At 39.5% G+C, this 20,163-nt stretch overlaps 2 protein-coding genes and 1 long non-coding RNA gene across 9 annotated transcripts in view; 1 reads left to right on the top strand and 2 right to left on the bottom strand.

Moving 5' to 3' along the window:
• Positions 1-20,163, bottom strand: part of PLEKHB2 (pleckstrin homology domain containing B2) — a 457,251-nt gene that overhangs the window by 340,577 nt on the left and 96,511 nt on the right. The window lies entirely within an intron of this gene.
• Positions 1-20,163, bottom strand: part of ARHGEF4 (Rho guanine nucleotide exchange factor 4) — a 533,634-nt gene that overhangs the window by 159,418 nt on the left and 354,053 nt on the right. The gene's annotated exons all lie outside the window — the stretch shown is intronic.
• LOC138142303 (uncharacterized) lies at positions 6,542-10,017 on the top strand. Its single transcript, XR_011163399.1, has 3 exons — positions 6,542-8,056; positions 8,612-8,657; positions 9,750-10,017. It is a non-coding gene; the product is annotated as an uncharacterized lncRNA (long non-coding RNA).

The raw sequence follows: 20,163 nt of genomic DNA on the forward strand, positions 1-20,163 counted from the left end.
GAAAATATTTTGACCTGAGTTTTGGATGTGACAAGTCACACTGTGTGTGCAAATATCTCTTCTGTCTATGCATAAGGCCAACTATTTCTCTAGTTCTCTGGCACTGATCCACAAGAGAGCTTTTAACTGTTTGGTCCTCTGCAGGAGGCTATCACTCAGCATTGAGCTCCCAGTGGGTTGACTCTCTTGGGGTGATGATCATTCAGAGGACTCCTACAGAGTCTCCTAGGGCTATTGTATAAATGACTGTGAAGCAAGGAAGGAAAAAGATGCTTCCAATGACCTTTGCAATCCTCAGCTATAGCAGATTCTTAGGGCTTCTAAGGAACATCATAGAACTCTATTGAAAACCTCAGGCTGAAATGATGTCAGGAATGAAGCCCTGCTTCAAAGCTATGTGTATGCACAGACCTGACTCAAGGAACCAATACAGGAGCCAAGAGATTATACATAACTGTCCAAATCATTAGGAAAATAAAATATAATGCCTGTGCAGCTAGATCGGAAAACAAAGCATGGCCCCCCAAAACAACAGAGATGAAGACAAAATCAAGATGTGAGAAGGATGCCTTGTGAGAACAAGATAGATTTTTTCCTTTTAAAAGGAAGATCAACAGAAGTCTCTATATGTTTAAAATTATTTCTTTGCATGGAAAAGATTCCTGAAAACCCATCCATGAGTGAGGGGGTAGAGTATAAACCAATCTTACTTCTGGCAACTGACATTACATATAGTCATATGCATCAGTCACATAATATTGAAGCCGGAAGGAGCCTCCAAGTTAATCTAGCCCAGTCCTTCATTTTATAGATGAGGAAACTAAAGCTAAGAAGTGGGGAATGAGCTGCCCAAATTATGCAACTATTAAATGGTAGCACTGAAACTCAAGCCCAAGTCATCTGATTCCAAATCTAGTGATTGCTAGTGCCATCCTTACTTATAGATGGAGTAAGCACTGGGTATGATTTGAAGGGTGCTGATATGAAGGACTCCTTCCTCCAAATCTGCCTCCCTTTACCCCCCTTCAAAGTACCTCATATTCCAAATTAAAGACTCATTCCTTTTGGTTAAGTATTGCTTTCTGGGGTTTTTTGGTTTAAAATGCAAATATCTTGGGGTGGCCAGGTAGCACAGCGAGTAAGAGCACTGGCCCCAGAGTTGGGATGACCTGGGATCGAATCCAGGCTCAGACACTTAGCACCCACCCAGAAACACCTGGCCGTGTAACCTTGAGCAAGTTACTTAACCCCAGTTGCTTAGGGGTGGCCAAGTGGCTCAGTGAGTAAGAGCATTGGCCCCAGAGTCGGGATGACCTGGGATCAAATCCGGGCTCTGATACTTAGCACCACACCCAGAAATAACTGGCCATGTAACCTTGAACAAGTTACTTAATCCTGATTGCTTAAAAAAATAAAATAAAATGCAAATATCTTGGGGATGATTATATTCTAAATCTCTAATACCGTAGTAGTATAAAAGAGTTCATCAGAAAGTTCCAGTGGCTATGGCCACACTGGATTCCTGGCTTTCTAGGGGAGGGAAGAAGTGGAGAGAAGAGGATGAAAAGGGAAAAGAATATATAAAGGGAGAACCAGGGGCACTGAAGACCAACTTGACCTCCTACATAATTTTATCAGGGGCTATCCCTGCCCTAAAGACTAAGGATTTCTTCCCCTTCTCTGTCCCCAACCTCCCTTAGGATTTTCTTTTCTAAGGCTATTATTTTAGTTGATAGTTTCAAGCCTACTAAATAATCCAGGATATTTCCTCCCTCTCCCCCAAGCCCCAGCAGGTTTGAAAAAATTAAGCTAACACTTAATTCTGTTCTGATTCTGTTATGGAAATTACGATAGCCTAACAGACCTGAATTCTACACCTGGCATAACTAGTAAGGTTGCTCATTTCTCCCCTCCTCCTCTCTCTTCTCACAAACTCTTTTTATGTCTCCTTTGTTTGGGTTTGACTTGTTTCCTTCACATTCTCCTCTGGAGAATGTTAACCTTACAGAATCCATGGGGGCAATGTCTGGGGGAGGTGTGTGAACTTTTCCTGGAGTTCCTGACCACACTATAGGGAAACTCTTTAGATGACCTTGGCTCCTGCTTCTTGGAGAGGTGGGAGGGAGATTCTAAACCCACAGGGGCAGCCCAAGTCCCAGAGGGCAGCTCCTCAATCCAGTAACTAAACAAGCTAATAATTCGAGTCTCCACTACTTCCCTGGGGAAGGCAATGACCCAGGCGCATTCCTCCTGGACAGTTTCCTCGGGATCTCTGGCTCACTGAGGTGTAATACTTCTGCCATCTCAATCTCTCAGTCATTCATTTTAATTAACAAGCTGCTAACAAGCTCGGCTGCATAATTAATAGTGAGAGCCTTTGAGTAGGTTGGCAGGAAGGAGACACTGATAACACAACACACAGAAGTCTTTGTGAAAGGACAAATCTAGTTTGTGACAACTGACCTTTCTTTGCAAAACTGTGAGTCTTACAGAGAGAAAGAGCTCAGCTCAGTCAAATTTCATTAATTCAGACCCTGTTTATTTGGAGTTTGTGATCATTTCGTGAGGGTGGGCATGAAGCTTCACTCTGCTCTGTGAAGACCAGCTTGGGTTGTTAATCACATGAACAGCACACGGCAGGACTAGGAGGTGGGTTAACTGACCTACTTAGGGGAATATTTGCAGCATCCATATCCAGTATAAGCTGTCAACAAAGTCCCTGATAAAAGACTCTTCCACATTTTCATAAGATAATAATTTGAAGTACGAAGAACATTGGATTGGGGTCTTGAAGAACTGAATTTTATTCATAGCTTTACTCTAATTAGCCATGTGATTCTGAGCAAGCCACTATATCTTTACTCTCCACTATGCTACTGTTTCTTCACTTATAAAATGAGAGGATTGGACTAGATGATTTTTACCCTTCCAGTTCTAAAAATTGCATTTTCTAGCAATCAAAGAAGATTTAATGACATCCATAATGGTCCCATTTCAATTTAGTTCCACAAACATTATTAAATGGCTACTGGGTGCCATTTATCTGGGATTCTGTGGAGTAGCTTACTGCTCCAATATAGATTGGACCAGTTGATCCTTTGCCATTGTGAAATTCTGATTCTGTTATGGAAATTACGATAGCCTAACAGACCTGAATTCTACACCTGGCATAACTAGTAAGGTTGCTCAAGCATTAGAGAAACTAACTGTGCCAACTGTATTGCCTAGAACCTCAGTGATAATTTTATTTTAATGGACTGTAATTTTTGAGGATTAGAAATTGTGGCATCTCTCTACTAAACAAAATACTGGATTAAAAAGAAACATTATCTGACCATACCAGATGAATAGGCATTTAATGTACACCAAAAAATGGATGCCCTCATGACAGATAATATTGGATGAGATGAACACTGTGACAGAAAGTGACACACACCACAACATGAGTTCTTATTATCGGCATGATGCCAGATCTCAAAATCACAGGGCAGGATGCAATCTCATCAGGATATAATTTTTATCCAATAATCATCACTTTGAGAGAGCCAGCCATTGTGTCTATCCATTAAAAAAATTCCAGGGAGAAAGAAGTCTATAATTTCTCTTAGCATTGACATAAGGTACAGTCATGGAAAATGGACTAGACTGGAAATCAAAATGGCTTAATTTTGGTCCTGACAAGCTGTGTGACCTCAAGAAATCACTTAAACTCTTTGTGTTTTGATTTCCAAATTGAGAAAATAATATCAGCCCTAGCTATCTCACAGGATATTGTGAAAATTAAATGTTTCACACTTACCACACATATTGCCTATTGGCACAATGGACTTCCTGCCTCCAGTCTCTTTCCCCTGTCTAATCCATCTTGAATGGAATTTATAGAAGAATATTCCTAAAATATGGCTTAAGATGATATCACAAGGTTATCAAAATCCTTGAAGTGCTCTCAGTCGCATATAGGATGAAGTCTTAACTTCTCAGTCAGGAATTCAAGGCCCAGCAGAATCTGACTCCAAAGTATAGTTTTCCATATACACTTCCTAGTTTCTCTATGTCCACTGCCTACTCTAGTCCAACCCATTTGTTTTTTTTTGCCATCTCTACTCTTAGATGCCTTGAGTAAATCTGCTTCTGTACCTTTGTCAGACCACTTCTAACTAGAATACTTTCTGCCCTCCTCCTATCCACTGGTTTAAATCTTATTTATCCTTCGAAGACCCTTTAAGTCTCACCTCTTTCATGGAGTATTCCCCAACCTCCCTAATTCTTGGGGAATTACTTCTTTTTCTCTACTCCTGTAGCACATTTTGTCTGTATCATTCACTATAGAAAGTTAGAGGAGGAAGAGACCTTAGGCACCATCTAGCCATACCTCCTTATTCTATAGCAGAAGAAACCAAGGCCTTGAGAGGTGAAGCTACTTATCCAAAATTAAACTAAGTGGCACAGTCAGTCTTCTGACCCTAAGTCTAGAGATAATTTCACTATACTAGGCCGGCTCTGATTTGGTAATTAAATATTATGTTATTAGTCATATTTTATATGTGTGACCTGTTTCCCCAACTAGACTATGCATCTGTTAAGGGCAATGGCTGCACACTATAACTCTTTGTTATCTCTGAGCCCCCTAAGCATAGCAGATCTGCAATAATGAAGCTGTAATGTCTGTAATTTCATTGTAGTACAAAAAGTTAGTTATATGTCATGTTTATTATTTGACTTGGGATAAACCATTTATGGTACTAGAGAAATCATAACTTTAGGACCTATTATTCTTTGGAACCATTTCCCAAGCCAACTCTATGACTGGGCTCATTTCCATTCAGATTAAGCAATTAGATAATGCAATTGCTGGCACAAGAAGGGGCACACCTTTCAAACAAGGCAATATGGTTTCAAAAGAGAAATGAGTATGTGCCATACCAATCAATCTACCAAAAATTATTTTGTAGAGCTAGAAAAAATAGTAACAAAATTCATCTAGAAGCACAAAAGGTCCAGAATATCAAGTGAATTAATGAAAAGAAATGCTAGGGAAGGTGGCCTAGCCATACCAGATTTTAAACTGTATTATAAAGCAACAGTCATCAAAACTACTTGGTACTAGCTAAGGAACAGAATAGTGGATCAGTGGAATAAATTAGGTACACAAGACACAGTAGTCAATGACTATAGTAATCTATTGTTTGATAAACCCAAAGACTCCAGCTTCTGGGATAAGAACTCACTATTTGACAAAGACTTCTGGGAAAACTGGAAAATAATATGGCAGAAACTGGGCATAGACCAATACCTTACACCTTACACCAAAATAAAGTCTAAATGGGTTCACTATCTAGGTTGATGTGTAAGCAATCTGGGAGAGCAAGGAATCATTTACCTGTCAGATTTATGAAGAATAAAAGAATTTATGACCAAACAAGAGGTAGAGAGCATTACGAAATGCCAAATAGATAATTTTGATTACATTAAATTGAAATGCTTTTGTACAAACAAAGCCAATGTAACCAAGATTAGGAGGGAACCAGAAAATTGGGAAAGAATTTTTACAACCAGTGTCTCTGATAAAGGCCTCATTTCTAAAATATACAGAGAACTGAGTCAAATCTATAAGAATACAAGTCATTCCCCAATTGATAAATGGTCAAAGGATATGAACAGGCAGTTTCCAGAGGAAGAAATTAAAGATATCTATAAGCATATGAAAAAATGCTCCAAATCACTATTAATTAGAGACATGCAAATCAAAGCAACTCTGAGGTACCACATCTCACTGGTCAGATTGGCTAACATGACAAAACAGGAAAATGATAAATTCTAGAGAAGATGTGGGAAAACTGGAACACTAATGCATTGTTGGTGGAGTTATGGTCTAATTCCAACCATTCTGGAGAGCAATTTGGAACTATGTTCAAAGGACTATAAAAATGTGCATACCCTTTGACTCAGAAATACCTTTTCTAGTGCTGTATCCCAAAATGATCATACAAGTGGGAAAAGGAACTGCATGCCCACATGTACAAAAATATTTGTAGCAGCTCTTTTTGTGGTGGCAAAGAATTGGAAATTAAGGGAATGCCCATCAATTGGGGAATGGCTATACAAGTTGTAGTATATGAATGTAATGGAATAATATTGTGCTATAAGAAATGAGGAGCAGATGGACTTCATAATAACTTGGAGAGACTTATATAATTTGATGCTGAGTGAGAGGAACAGAACCAGGAGAACATTGTACATAATCACAGATATATCTGTGATGACTGACTTTGATACAATGGGTTCATTGTAGCAATGCAAGGCTATAAGACAACTCCAAAGGACTCATGATGGAAAAGGCTATCCACATCCAGAAAAAGAATTAAAGAGTCTGACTGCATATTGAAGCAAACCACTTGCTTTCTCTCTTTTTTGTTTTGTTTTGTTCCTTCTTTCTCATTGTTCATTCCACTGGTTAATCCTTCTTGACTAATCTATTCTTAATAAATAAATTAATTAAATTAATAATAAAATAATTAATAATTATTATTTTTATATATTATATTACATATTTACAATAAAAATAATTAATAATAAAAATTAATAATAAATAAAACTAATCATTAATCATTCTTGACTAATGTTTAATGTGAAGGTATGTAGAACATATATGGGATTGCATGCTGCCATGGGGGGAAGAGGGAAGAGAGAGTGGGGAGAAAATCTGGAACTCAAAAACTTGTGGAACTGAAGGTTGTAAACTAAAAGTAAATAAATAAATATTTTTTTTAAAAGAGGATGGGTATGAGTAGTGTAGCCAGGGAACTATGCAAGGAAATAAGGAAGGAAATCTCTAAACTTCTATATTTGTAGGCCTAAGATTTTGGTAAATAAGGTAGACCACCATTCAACTCATAGCAGATTATTTGGTTTGTGGATTAGCCATAGCACTTTTCATTTGTTTGTCTACCCACCCCCCATCCTCCATCTGCTGGACAGAAGCAGTTTGTCGTTTGCTTATTAACCACAGAGCCAGAGGACTATTCATCCAGGGTTTGGAGGCCTAGAACTTTTCCATATTTCCACTCAATTGAGAACTGCCTCCTGTTACATTAGCCTGCTGGAATACCTATCACTTATAAGATCATGGAGCTGGACAAGTCTCTTGAACAATGTCTTGTCCAAGTTGAAGCTTCTTCTACCTTCTTCATCAGGTATTCTGAGACTACTTCAGTCTTCAGAAAATCTATAGCATTTATAGCCAGACTGCATACTTTAGATCTACATAATACATTGTCTTGTGCTAGTCACGGTTCCTCATGTGTGTGAGTCAGCCTTAGCTCCCCAGATAGATGATGGGCTCCTTGATAGCAGAGGCTATATTTTCTTGCACGAGGCAGAATGAGGCATAGAGAGGCTAAAGTGCTGGGCTTGGAGTCAGGAAGAAGGGGATTTTAATCCTGCCTCAGACAATGTGTGACTTTGGGTGACTCACTCAATTTCCGAGTTTCATTTTTTCCCATTTTACAAATGGGGATAATCATAACATAGCACCTCTTTATATCGTTTGTTGAAAGGCTCAGATAAAGAAAAATATTCACCAAGTACTTTACAAACCTTCAAGTTTGCACACATATAAATGTCAGCATTCATTATCATGTCCTCCACAGCTTAAAGCTGGGCACTGAGCAAGTACTTAAAATATATTTGTTGTTGAGATTAATGCTGAATTTCTCACTAAGAATTTGCCTTGGAAATGTGTTATATTCAGAACTCTGCTTTTGAGCAGTGAGAGGTTAAAAGGATAAATGAGTTCCCTTGTAATAGTTAACTCCCTGCCATTTGCTGGCATGGCTAGGGATTTAAACATAGGGTGTTACCTCTTCTACCCTCCCTCGATCACCTCACTCCCAATTTAGAACTTCTGACGTATGGGAGGCAGCTGAGAAAACTGGTTCCCATTTTCTCAGTCTTGTCTGAGCTCATTAGCACCTGAGGGTCTGAAGTACAGGGTGAGTTGCAACAAGATTCAGCAGAGTTAGCAACTGCAAATATCCACCAGGGCACTGCCAGGCAGGTAAGGCAGATGAACATTTCCTTTGCTGTGGAAAATCATAAGAAATCCTTTGAAGGTTCATGGACTATCCAGTCTAGAATGAGTAACATGAGGGACAGTGTGGTAGGTAGGTGCCTTCTATGATGTCATACCCAGAAACAGGACCAGTCATTCCTGTACCCTCTTACCATTTTGGCTTCTCCCTTCCCATATTCTACCTTTTTAATGTTCTCTGTTGCCCTTTCAGAGTCCTTTATGGTCCTTTTCCCTAAATCTGATAAAACTTCAAAGTGGGCTATTATGGATGAGAATAAATATTTGACCACTTCAAGGGCTTACATTTCAAAAGAGAAGTCTAGAAAGGGCAATGTTCTATCCTAAGCTTAAGCATTACTTCTTTTTCTTCTGATAGCTTTGATGTACTGGGGCTACTGTCATGGGCTGATGGAAGATGACATCACATACAACATGTCTAAATCTAATTACAAAACTGCAGAATTTCAGAGATATTTCAGAGCTAGAAGGGGCTTTAGAAATCATGTAAGCCTGACCTCTCTTCCTTTTCCCATTATATAGGCAATGACACATACTAAGCAGCAAGCACAGATTAATCCCAGCTCAGGTAAGACGTGATTTGCAGTGGTTCTTAATCTAGAGTCTACAAAATCCATTTAAAAAAAAATACGTATTCTTATAAATGTATTTTAATGTAATTTGTTCCTTTTGTAATTTTATCCATAATATTTTTTTTGCATTTAAAAACATTTCTCTGAGAATAGGTGTATAGATTTCACCAGACTGTCAGAAAATCCAAAACACAAAGGCAAGAATCCATGATTTGGGACAATTGTTGGCATGGGAGGCAAATGACATAAGACAAGGCACAACTTTGGAGCAAGTGGTCGTTAATCAAAGTAAAGAGGCAAGATTCAAGCAGGTTTAGTTAGGTGGTCAGATAAAGAGGGCTCTTCAAAGTTGGAAAATTTTTAAGGAGGAGAGATCAGCACCCTGGATAGCTCTCCAGAGACCTGAGTATAAGATGGAGGATTTTATCCTCAGATTTCCAGCCTTATTGAGTTGGTTCTATCCTTCCCCAACTATAATCCTGGTTGTTAAATTGGCCCTTTTATGTCAAACGGAAGTCTTGTGAAGCTAAAGATTCCAAGTTCATCTCCCCCAAACCCTTTGGTCTTTGCATTGGAAGGGGGACTTACATCATCTGTCTTGATCAAAGGCTCACAATGCTGTCTATGAAATTAGTGGGCATCGTCATGGATAATTTTCTCTTCCTCACAAAACTGTTCCTCTTCTGACTTTCTCTCCTGCATCCGTGTTAAGGGCTGAGATTCTGCCAATAATGGCTACTCCATAAATACTTGTTGGTTTAAACTAAACAAGGTGAGAAATGCGGGCTCTTTTTGGTGGAAGAGAGATAACTTATATATTGCCCAAAAGAACACACTATGAAATCCATACATTCACTTTTATCACATCATTTGTTAACATGGCCTAGTTTATAGTGCAAAAAGGTGGAGACTTGTTGCATGAACTGGGCCACATCATCCAACCTTTCTATCCTTCTGTTTACTTTTGGGTGGAATGGTTAACTGCATTATGAGAGATCATCAATCAGGACAGAATTATAGTGAATCAAAGAATTTTAGACCCAGGAAAAGTCTTACAGATTATTTAGTCCAATTCCCTTGTTTTGTAGATGAGGAACCTGAGGTCTAGAAAAATGAAGTGACTTGCTCAAGGTCACATACATGGAGGAGCTGGGACTGGAACCTGTTCTTGAGCCTTCTGTGCCCAGTACAGTCTTCCCTTCTGCACATATGACAGTGCTCTTCTGGATAATTTCTAGGGACCAGCCTGACTACCATGGGCCTTGAGGGAGCAGGACTGAAGCCATATAGCAAATCCAACACTACCTATTGAAATCCTATTTGATGTTCCAAGTAAAAGGCAATGCATGTAAAGGATCTTGACTTGGGTGTGCTTATTTATCCTGCATAGAAAGAGAAAAATGAACCCTGGGTGTGATAGGACATTTATACAATGTCAACATTGTGTCAATGACAGACCCAACCCAGGTCCTTAGTGATATGTTATTTCTATGTGAGCTCAATTCCAATATTCTCAACAGAGTAGCCAGTGTTCCTTGGGCTTTAACAAAAGTACTTAAAAGAAAAATTAAGGGGGATTTTCAACAACAGTCCTGAGCTTAAGCCACAAAAGAAGAGATGCCCAAGATTTGACCCAGCCAAGAAGACTATGGAATTTGGTATTTTCAAACACCAGTAAGGGAGATTACAGCCTTGTCAACAGCCTTTTATTTCTAGTTTCTCTTCTTCAACCTCATGTATATTCCTGCTTCTGGCACATTCCTAAGGTGATAAAATACAAGCTGAATATCAGAAGCCTTGTGAATCTGCTTGTTTGATCAGAGATTTAAAGCTAGAAGAAACTTTAGATACCATTGAGCACAAACCTATCATTTTATAGATATGGATCCTTTAATAAAGTCACTAATCCCTCCCAGATTATTCTTTATGGAAATATGGATTTCATATTTTGAGTTAGGAACTAACCCCTGCCTGACAAACACCATTCCCCTCTCCTGCCAGTTAAAAGTTACATGTTGGAAAATATCTGTTGCCTGGCACAGTCTAGAAGAGTCTATGGGGATTTAGAGGGGATCTTCAACTCATGGTGGACCATCCTAATTTACTCCAGAGACTTGGAACTTCTGAAAATTTAAAAAGGCAGTGAATTTCATATGTTCCACAAAGGTCTTCTTTGGTCTTTGACCTAAGTTTCTCTGAGTCTTGAGGCCCCTGAAGAAATATCTTAGCATTATTAGTAGAATTCTCTGAGAGAGAATTCCTGGGAAGCCTGGAACTGAGAATATTCTTGAGATTTCAAAACTAACTCCCAAACTCCTCTATTCTTGAACTTCTGTGGAATTTTGAGATCATTACAACCTTTATTTGGGCCTCCTACATCCAGAGTCCTAACCTGATCCTCAGAGATAATTGGCCCTAAAAACCTAGAGTGATAGCAAAGATAAGGCTGGAGTTATCATAGGAAAACTACATAATGTGATCTGGTAGACACTGAGAAGGCTGGCCTATCCTAAAATAATTCCCAATGCAGATTCTATAGTGTTGGAAATTCCATCATTAATAAATAATAACAGCAGCTAATATTTATATAGTTATTTAAGGGTTTTATAATCACTTTGTATACATTATTCCATTTGATCTCCACAAAAACACTGTGAGACTGGTATTAAAGGTACAACATTTTACAGATTATGAAAATAAGGCTCAAGGAGTTTAAATGATCTGCCCATGGTCACAAGGCTGGCAAGTGTCAGGGGTGGGATTTGAACTCAGGTTTTGCATAACTCCAAGTTTAGGACTCGTTAGACCATTTCTTGGAGTTAAATGCTACATCTCCAGGAATCCTGTTAATTTTCAATACCCTCAGATTGTGTAAAATGAAATCATCCTAAATTTCTATTTATTAAGACAAAAACATCAGATTTTTCTGTTCCAGTCTGTATTCAAAATTATGAAATGGGAATAGTAAGCTATTTATCATGTTGGTGGTGGCTAGGTGGTGAAGTGAATAGAGCACCGGCCCTGGAGTCAGGAGGACTGAGTTCAAATCTGACCTCAGTTAACAGTTAACACAAAAACTAGCCATGTGACCTTGGGCAAGTCCCTTATCACCAATTGCCCTGCCTTCCCTCCTCCAAAACAAAGCAAAAAAACCCATCATGTTGGCACTTAGGGAGCTGACCTAAAGAGGTGAGACCAAGTAGAAGTACAAGTAAGTTTTGTTGGAAAAGAGAGAGGTAAATATCTAGAGAGAAATATATGGGTTCTGCTTAGGAAAGTCAAAACTAATTAGGGTCATAGCAAGGCCCCCTGAGCACTGGGGGATGCAGCAGGAGTAGTATTCACTTGGACCAGGCAGATGACAGGGAATAAGGAACTTATTAAGAGAAGACCATGGCACTGAAGACAAGCTTTATGATTTTGCTGAGGGCAGACTCTGCTCAGCTGTGTCCAGGGACTTCAGAAAAGACACTGGCTCAAGCAGGGGCTCCATTACAGTAGAAGTTTGGTGATGTACTAGTCTCTCAAAGAATCATCCACAAAACTATCAACCCCATGGATTTAGGTTGAGTGCTATGGAATATGTAGATGTCAACCAAAAGTGACCATGGACCTTGTTCTTAGCTGGAAGGGCTTTGTAGTGTACTTTATTTTTAAAGGAAACTTCATATTCATTATCTCATTTGATCCTCATGATAACCATTTAAAGAAGGCTGAGCAGGAATCATTTGTCCCATTTTGTAGAAGCAACTAGGTGGGCTCAGTAGATAGAATGCTAGACCTGGAGTTCAAATCCAGCCTCAGACACTTACTAGCTATGTGACCTTGGGCAAGTCACTTAAACTCTGTTTGTCTCAGTTTCCTCATCTGTAAAGTGGGGATAATAATAGCACCTAACTCCCATAGTTGTGAGGGACCAAATGAAATAAGAAATGTAAAGTATTTAGCACACTGCCTGCACATAGTAAGTGCTATGTAAATGTTAGTTATTAATTATATCAAGGTTCACACAGAAGAAACAACTTGTATAAGGTCACATGGGGACTTTGTGAGGAAGCTAATTCTAGAAATCATGACTTCTAGTTCAAAGGAACCCAATCTCTTAACAACATGTAGCCCTTGGAGAGTTCATTGCTGTTAGGAAGCTCTTCCTTTTTTTTTTCTATTTATCTTCTCTGGTCCCTGAAGGAGTCATGGTTTAGATGCCTTTATGACTCATGCATAGATGTGGGTAAGTATGTGAGAGAGACAGCTGCTCAGGGAACAGATTTCACAGCCCACTTCCAGTGAGGACTCTGGTCTCTTCCAGCGAGGGTGGCCAAAAGATGCAATCTAATGAACCGAGTGGCCCCTTTTGTTGTTACAAAGGACTAACATCACTTAGGCAATGCAGATTTCAAGAAAATGTCTCTCAAGTCATAAATTTCCATTAAGCATCCCAAGAAAACTTTTGAGATATGTTCTCCTTTCCTCCTCAGCTTTGAATCAACAGCAAATTAACTAGATATCCAGAGGAAAAGAGCCTGCCTCTCCTTTCATGGGTCATTTTTTTCACAACTGTCAGATATTTATATAGCACTTTAAGGCTTGCCAAGTGCTTCATATACCTTTTTGCATTTGAGCCTGAAAACAACCTTATGAGGAAGGTACAAAAGGTGTTATTATCCTCACTTTACAGATGAGGAAACTGAAGGTCAGAGAAGTCATAATTAGTTATGTCAGCTCTGAATCTAAGTTCTAGATCTACCATGCTATCCAGAGCATGGGTCTGCCACTTGGAGTTGTACCATGGGAGCATGGCACAGTGGAAAGAGGAATGGATGTATGATAGGTACAGTGAATATTTTGCCTTTAGATTCAGCAGGACATCTAAAATACTTGAACCAACCGAAGGAACTTTATTTCGGTGAAACCCAACACACCAGAACACCCCTTCCCGGTCCTAACCTCTACCCCCTTCTCCATCAATTCACTTTAAGAAGAAAGAGAAGAAAAAATGACAAAGTTAACAGGGATTTATTTTGGCAACAAAATTCCAGGAGGTATCTGGGCTTATGGAACCTTCAGCTCTCTCACTGGATTTTCACCCACAGGCCTAGATGCTGATCACTAGTCTTGAGAATGAAACCTCCTCAGGCCCAGAAACATCCTTGGTATCATCATCAGATAGGTATTGTGCACTTGCTACATAGAGGTCAGAGGACCTGGGTTCGAATCCCAGCTCTGTCTAATCTCAATTTCCTTATGTATAAAATGAAATAGATGGATTAGATGCCTTTTAAGGTCCTTCCTAGATCAAAATTCTAGGATCCTAAAAGAAATTTGAATTCTTAAATCTCTTTCTTCTGTCCTTCTCTATTTCTCACTTCTATGAAAGGAACCCTAAGCTTCAAGTCAGAAGACTCAGGTTCTTTTTTTTTTTTTTAAGCAATTGGGGTTAAGTAACTTGCTCAAGGTTACACAGCCAGTTATTTCTGGGTGTGGTGCTAAGTGTCTGAGCCCGGGATTCGATCCCAGGTCATCCTGACTCTGGGACTGGTGCTTTTACTTGCTGTGCTACCTGGCCGCCCCAGAAGACTCAGGTTCTAATACTTGCTCTCTCACTGTGTATCTTAAGCAAACCATTTAAATACCATATAACAGAATTTCATCATCCATCAAAGGAGGGGGTTGGACTAGTTGAATTTTAAAGTCCCCTTCAGTTCTGAAATATCTCTAAGAGTAGAAGAGGTTGTTTTGACTATTTTCTCCAAAGACTATGACTCTAACATCTGGCCATGGACTTCCTACTTCTTTCTGTTTCTGAGAACACATTTTATGTCTCCCCTTTGACAATCTGCTCTTGCTGATTTCTTGGGAGCTGCTGATAAGGCCTACTTTGGCATTTTGAGTGATCTGGGAGGAAACTGGGGGTTGTGGCAATTCAGGGTCTGGCTTGTGTCTAAGAAATCAGGCACTGGGAGGTGGGAGGGTAGTGGAGTGAGGACATGGTGCAAGGAAAAGGTGAGGGTCTTCTCTCTTGGAGTCGACTTCTGGCAGGGAGCTCAGTAAATTGTCGGGTACAGGCTGCTCTCAGAGTATCCACATTCCTCAGAATCTCTCCAGCACACTTGATAAGAAGTACTCTGTTCTATCATTTATAAGTCCATTGCCTTTTCTCTGGCACTTGGTATTTGTTTTTGAACAAACAATTTTCAGCATTGCCTGTATCTAAGGGTTTTTTTCTCCCTATTTATTTTTTTCTCCCTCCTGCCTCATCTCTGCCCTTCAGAATTCTCTTTCTCTAAGGATCTGCTCAGATTTCACCTCCTCCATGAAGCCTTCCCTGATCTTTCACTCTAACCCCATCAGTTAAAAGCATTCTCTACTTTCTCAGTTTTTCCTAGAGTGCTATGTTTAGATCTTTCTACCTTATATAAGGTTTATATATATATATATATGTCATATCCCCACCATTGCTCATTCTCCCATCCCCTGCCTCTACCACCCAGTAGAATGTGTGTGTACTCCTTGAAATGAGGAACCTCCCTATCTTGGTGTGTAAATACACTGCACTTAGCACAGTGCCTTACATACAGTAGAAACGGAAAGGATTGTTGGATTGGATTGAATCCTCTACCACTTTTTCAAAATTCACATAGAATTTTCAGCAAGACTAAAACAAATCTTCTAGTACAGTGAATATTTTGCCTTTTTATTCAGCAGGACTCTAAAATACTTGAATAAACTGAATTAACTCTATTTTGGCGCAACCCAACATGCCAGAGCTTGAGAATGAAACCCCCTCAAGGCTCCAAAACATTCTTGGTATCATCATCAAATAGGTACTGTGTGCTTGCTATATAGAGGGCACTGGGGAGAAAAAGAAATATAAGTCATCCTAGATCTCAAGAAATTTACAGTTGAGTCCAGGAGAGAGAGGATATACAGGTGTCCCAAAACTTTTAGTGCAATTTAAACCTATTAAAGGTTAATATTTAATCTATAAAACTGTACTAGGACTTCTGAAACACCCTATATATTTATGAACTTTGGGGGCTATATATATGGATTTTATATGTTTCTATGCCCATAGCAGTGACATTCAAGCTCTTGAAGTGAGATGTGTGTATGTATAATATATTTTACATATATATGCACGCATATTTATATATTTGCATATATGTATGTATATATACACATACATACACACATATAAAATCACATCACTGCTATGGATATTCCATTTGCTAATGCAGGTGATGGCCTCTCCAGACTTTAGTAGATTGTCTTTGTGAGGTGCTGTAGGCTCCCAAATTATAAACTGGTGTCCAACCTTGTGGTGGTGAACCTACCTGTGTTTTACTAGGCTGATCATCAGAAGACAAACAATAAGTCCATGGCTATCTTGTGCCTGAAATCTTTCCATCTTGGTGAGACCTACAAAAGCTTTTGTTGTCTGGCATGGCCTTTCACTACAGAAAAAAAGGCATCCTCCAGTTTAGTGGAGAAAATACATATATACATGTAAATTCATGTTCATATATAATGTGCTTTATAATATAAAACATGTGCATACCACATAATGCACATATATGTAAATGTATGCACACACAAAATAGTATACATATTTGTATCTTACATACATGCATATACTTATACCCACATAAACATAATTAACAATACATGGCAGCATACTGTAAGTGTTAAATGAATGGTCTAGACAAGACTCCTCTAGGAGGAAAAAGAGATGTCTCAGAATTAGAAGGCATCATGGGAACGGAAACTCAAGCCTTGATGAAAAGGTAGACCTTTAACAGCATCCAAGGTATCTCTAGTCCTGATCTATATCTTACCACTAGACCCAGATGGCTCTGGAGAGAGTGAGGCTGGTGATTTTGTACAGCCCTGCTTCACTTAAATCTAATTTACTTGCAAGTGATGACATCATGCTGCTGATGTCATTGGTTCTTTTCTAGAAAGAAGGACAGAGCACAACAACAGGCCTTAACCAAGGAGAGAAGAGAAGGGCATTTCAGGAAGTTAGTGAAGAAAGTCACAGAAGCGGGGATCTATATCACTGTTAGAGGATGATGAGTAAACCAATTTAGCTGGAATAGAGGGGAGGGGAGAGGAGGAAAGTACAGGGAAGTAAGCTGAGGAAATGGGCTGGAGCCAGATAAAGTGTGCCTTGAATTCCAGGAGTTTAGAGCAGCTAAATGAACAGTCACTTCAAGTTTTAAGTGGGAAGGTAACTTGCTCAGAGTGGTAACTCAGAGTAGCCAGTATACCAAGGTTAGGGTATTGGCCACACCTGGAATAGACTGAAAGGGTGAGAGACTGGAAGCAGGGAGTCCATTAAGAGGCTGCTGCAGCGATCCAAGTACATACTCTGCATGCTACTGGGGGGCAGAGGAGGAGAAAGGAATGAGTTGTCATCCCCATGTCTTCAGTTATCTTCATTCATAAAGCTAAGATAATACAAAACCAGCTGAAGAGGTGGAAGTAACCTAAGACATGGGAAGAATGCAGTTCATGGATGAGAGAATGGCAGGAAAGCACAAGAAGGGTCTTCCTCCATGTCTGGGCCTACCCTTGATTCCATTTCATCAACAATGAACAAAGCTGTGGGCAGCAATTTGGATCCTATACAGTTCAATCAATGAGTGCCAGGAAGCCAATAATGAGTGAGAAGTCCCAGACAAAGGGGCAAAGAAAAATAAAAGCAGTTAGTGTTAGTGACTCGGGGTCTGAGTTTAACACTGGATATAGATCCTATGGGAGTCAGGGAATGGAAAACTAGCAGGGGATGGCTGTAAGCTCCCAATGGACATGACTGATGGGGAGATTTGAGAGTGTGAACCTGAACTATGTTCCTATACTAATGGGTTTGGGACATACCTTTACCATAGATTCTCAACCTGGGGACCAAAAACTCAAAAAATTTTTTTTGACATTTTCAAAATAACTTGATACCTTTGTAATCCTATGCATTTTATTTTATGCATTTAAAATCATTATTTTAAAAAGTGGTCCATAGGCTTCACCAGAATGCCAAAGGAGTCAATGATATAAAAATGATTAAGAACCCTGCTTTAGGGTGATTTGGAATCTCCTGGGAGTGGGAGGAACCATGGGCCCATGGCTCCAGAAATATTTATTTCACTATAGTAGGATTAATTCCTTTTGCTTTTTTTCTATGAATAAAAAGTTAAGCAATACTTGATTGTCAGTTGTATATGTTATATTCATATAATTGAATTCCATTTAAGCTAGGTAATATAGGAAGAGGGTGGACACTCCCAAAGCGATGGGGGCTGAGCCAAGAATCTAATTGGATAAATGCTAACAGACTGTACCCCAAGACTTATAAGATAAACACTGCCACCCACAAAATGGGAAGAGCTAGAATCTCTAGTTACCTGAAAGTAACATTTTTTACCTAGTAGAGTCAATGTGTAAGAGGCTTCACAAAACAGAAAATGGTGACTTGGATATTAAGGGTGGAGAGGAGTAGGAAGAGGAAGGAATCAAGGATGTAAGTCAAGGATGACTCTGAGGATTGGAGAAATCAGTAGAGGAAGATTCAGCATGATCCCTACAGTAGACTGCCTACGGTGAGGTTCACCTGCACCAACTTGTAGGGAAATGGCGTGGCCAGTGATGTCAGCCATTCTCTAAATCATTATGCAATGTGGAACTACACTGCCTTCTTATATTTCTTGAACACCTACTATGTTCCTAGCCCTCTACTGGCACTAAAGGCAACACAGAAGGGGAGTTGCAAAGGAATTAGAAAGAAATCAACCCTCTACCCCATGAAGCCAGTAAAGGAAAGATAGTGAGGTAAAAAGGAGAATGAGCTGGAGAAAGCATCTCCTTTTTAAGGACCTGGCAATGAATATGGCTCTCTGATGCAAATCAGCAACCCCATTTCTGATAACCTTGCTCTTCAACCAGTGATGGCTAAGTACTGGGCATGGCAGTTATTCTGTGCAGCTTGGTCATTCATTCTGAGTGACCAGAGGGCAATGGGGAATACTAACGGCTTGGCCTGAACCTTGAGTTACTCCCTGAGGAAGGCTGACTTTGTTGACATTCTCCCTATTCTCTGACTTTTTTCCTAATAAAATTTCAGCATTATAGGGGTTTGTTTAAAGAATGTCATTGATTTTTGTTACATAAATTTAATGCTATTTGAATTTTCAATCTTTTCAGAAATCATAACTGTGTTCTTTTCAAGTCTGAATGTGAAATTATTAAAGAAGGAAATTAGTGTGTATGTGGTGGGGAGGAATCCACCCTTAGTTAAAAAAATCAAATATTTTAGTTTCAGAAAGTAAGTGCAACAGGTAGGTGGTTCTTGTAACTATTGTTAAGCTTTTTTTCTTTTAAGCTTTTTCAGAAAGTATTAAAGTCTTTTGCATTTTTCCTTAATGGTTATACTGAGAGCAGTTGAAAGCTGTCCCCATTATTTTCTAGCTCACTGAGCAGACAGTGTGCCAGTGAGATAACTGATTATTCCAAAAGTGCCAGAGGAAAATGGAGAAATGAATAAGAAAAGTATAGCAAAGGCACTGGGATGATTTTTCAAGCTATTCTATTCCCAACAGTAGTATTTGGGGGCGAAACGTTTGCAAATAACATAGGGAAAGAATAATGTTTTTTAATTTTTTATATAACCTGTTTATATATTATTATTTTCAGGCCATCTTCCCCATTAGACTGTGAGCTCCTTGAAAGCAAGGATTTTAAATGTCTGTTGACTGACTAACTCACTGGCAACATTTTTTCATCAATGACACAGCAAAAATATCTTTCCCTTCCTCCCATTCAACCAAGAGGACCCTGCTCACACAAGCCTCCCAGAACTCCCTCTTCCTAAAGCTCCCCAGCTGTTCTCTGCCCAGCACCAAATGTTCCATTAGGACTGGCTGCCTCATTATGGTGCCTTGCTATCGCTCTCTGACACATCTGGATTCTGTGCTGGGCTGCTGCAGACCATCCAAGCATGGAAGAAGAGGAAGTGAGGCAATTAGCCCCTTCATCGGGAATGAAAAAAGCTTTCCTTGAACCTCATCCAACCATAAATGATGATTGGTTGGAGCTCCTCAGGTTCTGGCTTTGTTAATGGGAGAAAATTCCACTTACCAGAGGGGCCCAGCTAATCTCAGAAGCATAAATTATCCTCAGAAATGAACTTGAGTACAGGAACATAGCTGTGATTCAGCCCATGACGAGATGGAGCGAGGCTAGGCTGCTCCGTGGCTGAGGATTGTTTAAAGGGATTTAGCTCTCTTGGCAGGCAGGCCATAAGTGTAAGCATAAAAAAATGGTTTTCTATGTGGTATTATTTGAGGAGTACCAAGAAGGTCCTGTTATCCCACACTTACCCCAGAGATCAGCTATAGTGTCTTATACTGCACCATAATGGGCTAGGTGAAATGGTCAAGGTCTTATTTCCTAGGAATGACACTGTTCTTTCTCCTTAGCTCCAAAGTAATCAGTCAATCAATATGCACT

The sequence above is a fragment of the Petaurus breviceps genome, unplaced genomic scaffold (assembly GCF_028583685.1).
Source record: "Petaurus breviceps papuanus isolate PSGF00001 unplaced genomic scaffold, PetGlider_PUasm1.0 90556, whole genome shotgun sequence".
In the NCBI taxonomy this organism is placed as follows: Eukaryota; Metazoa; Chordata; class Mammalia; order Diprotodontia; family Petauridae; genus Petaurus; species Petaurus breviceps.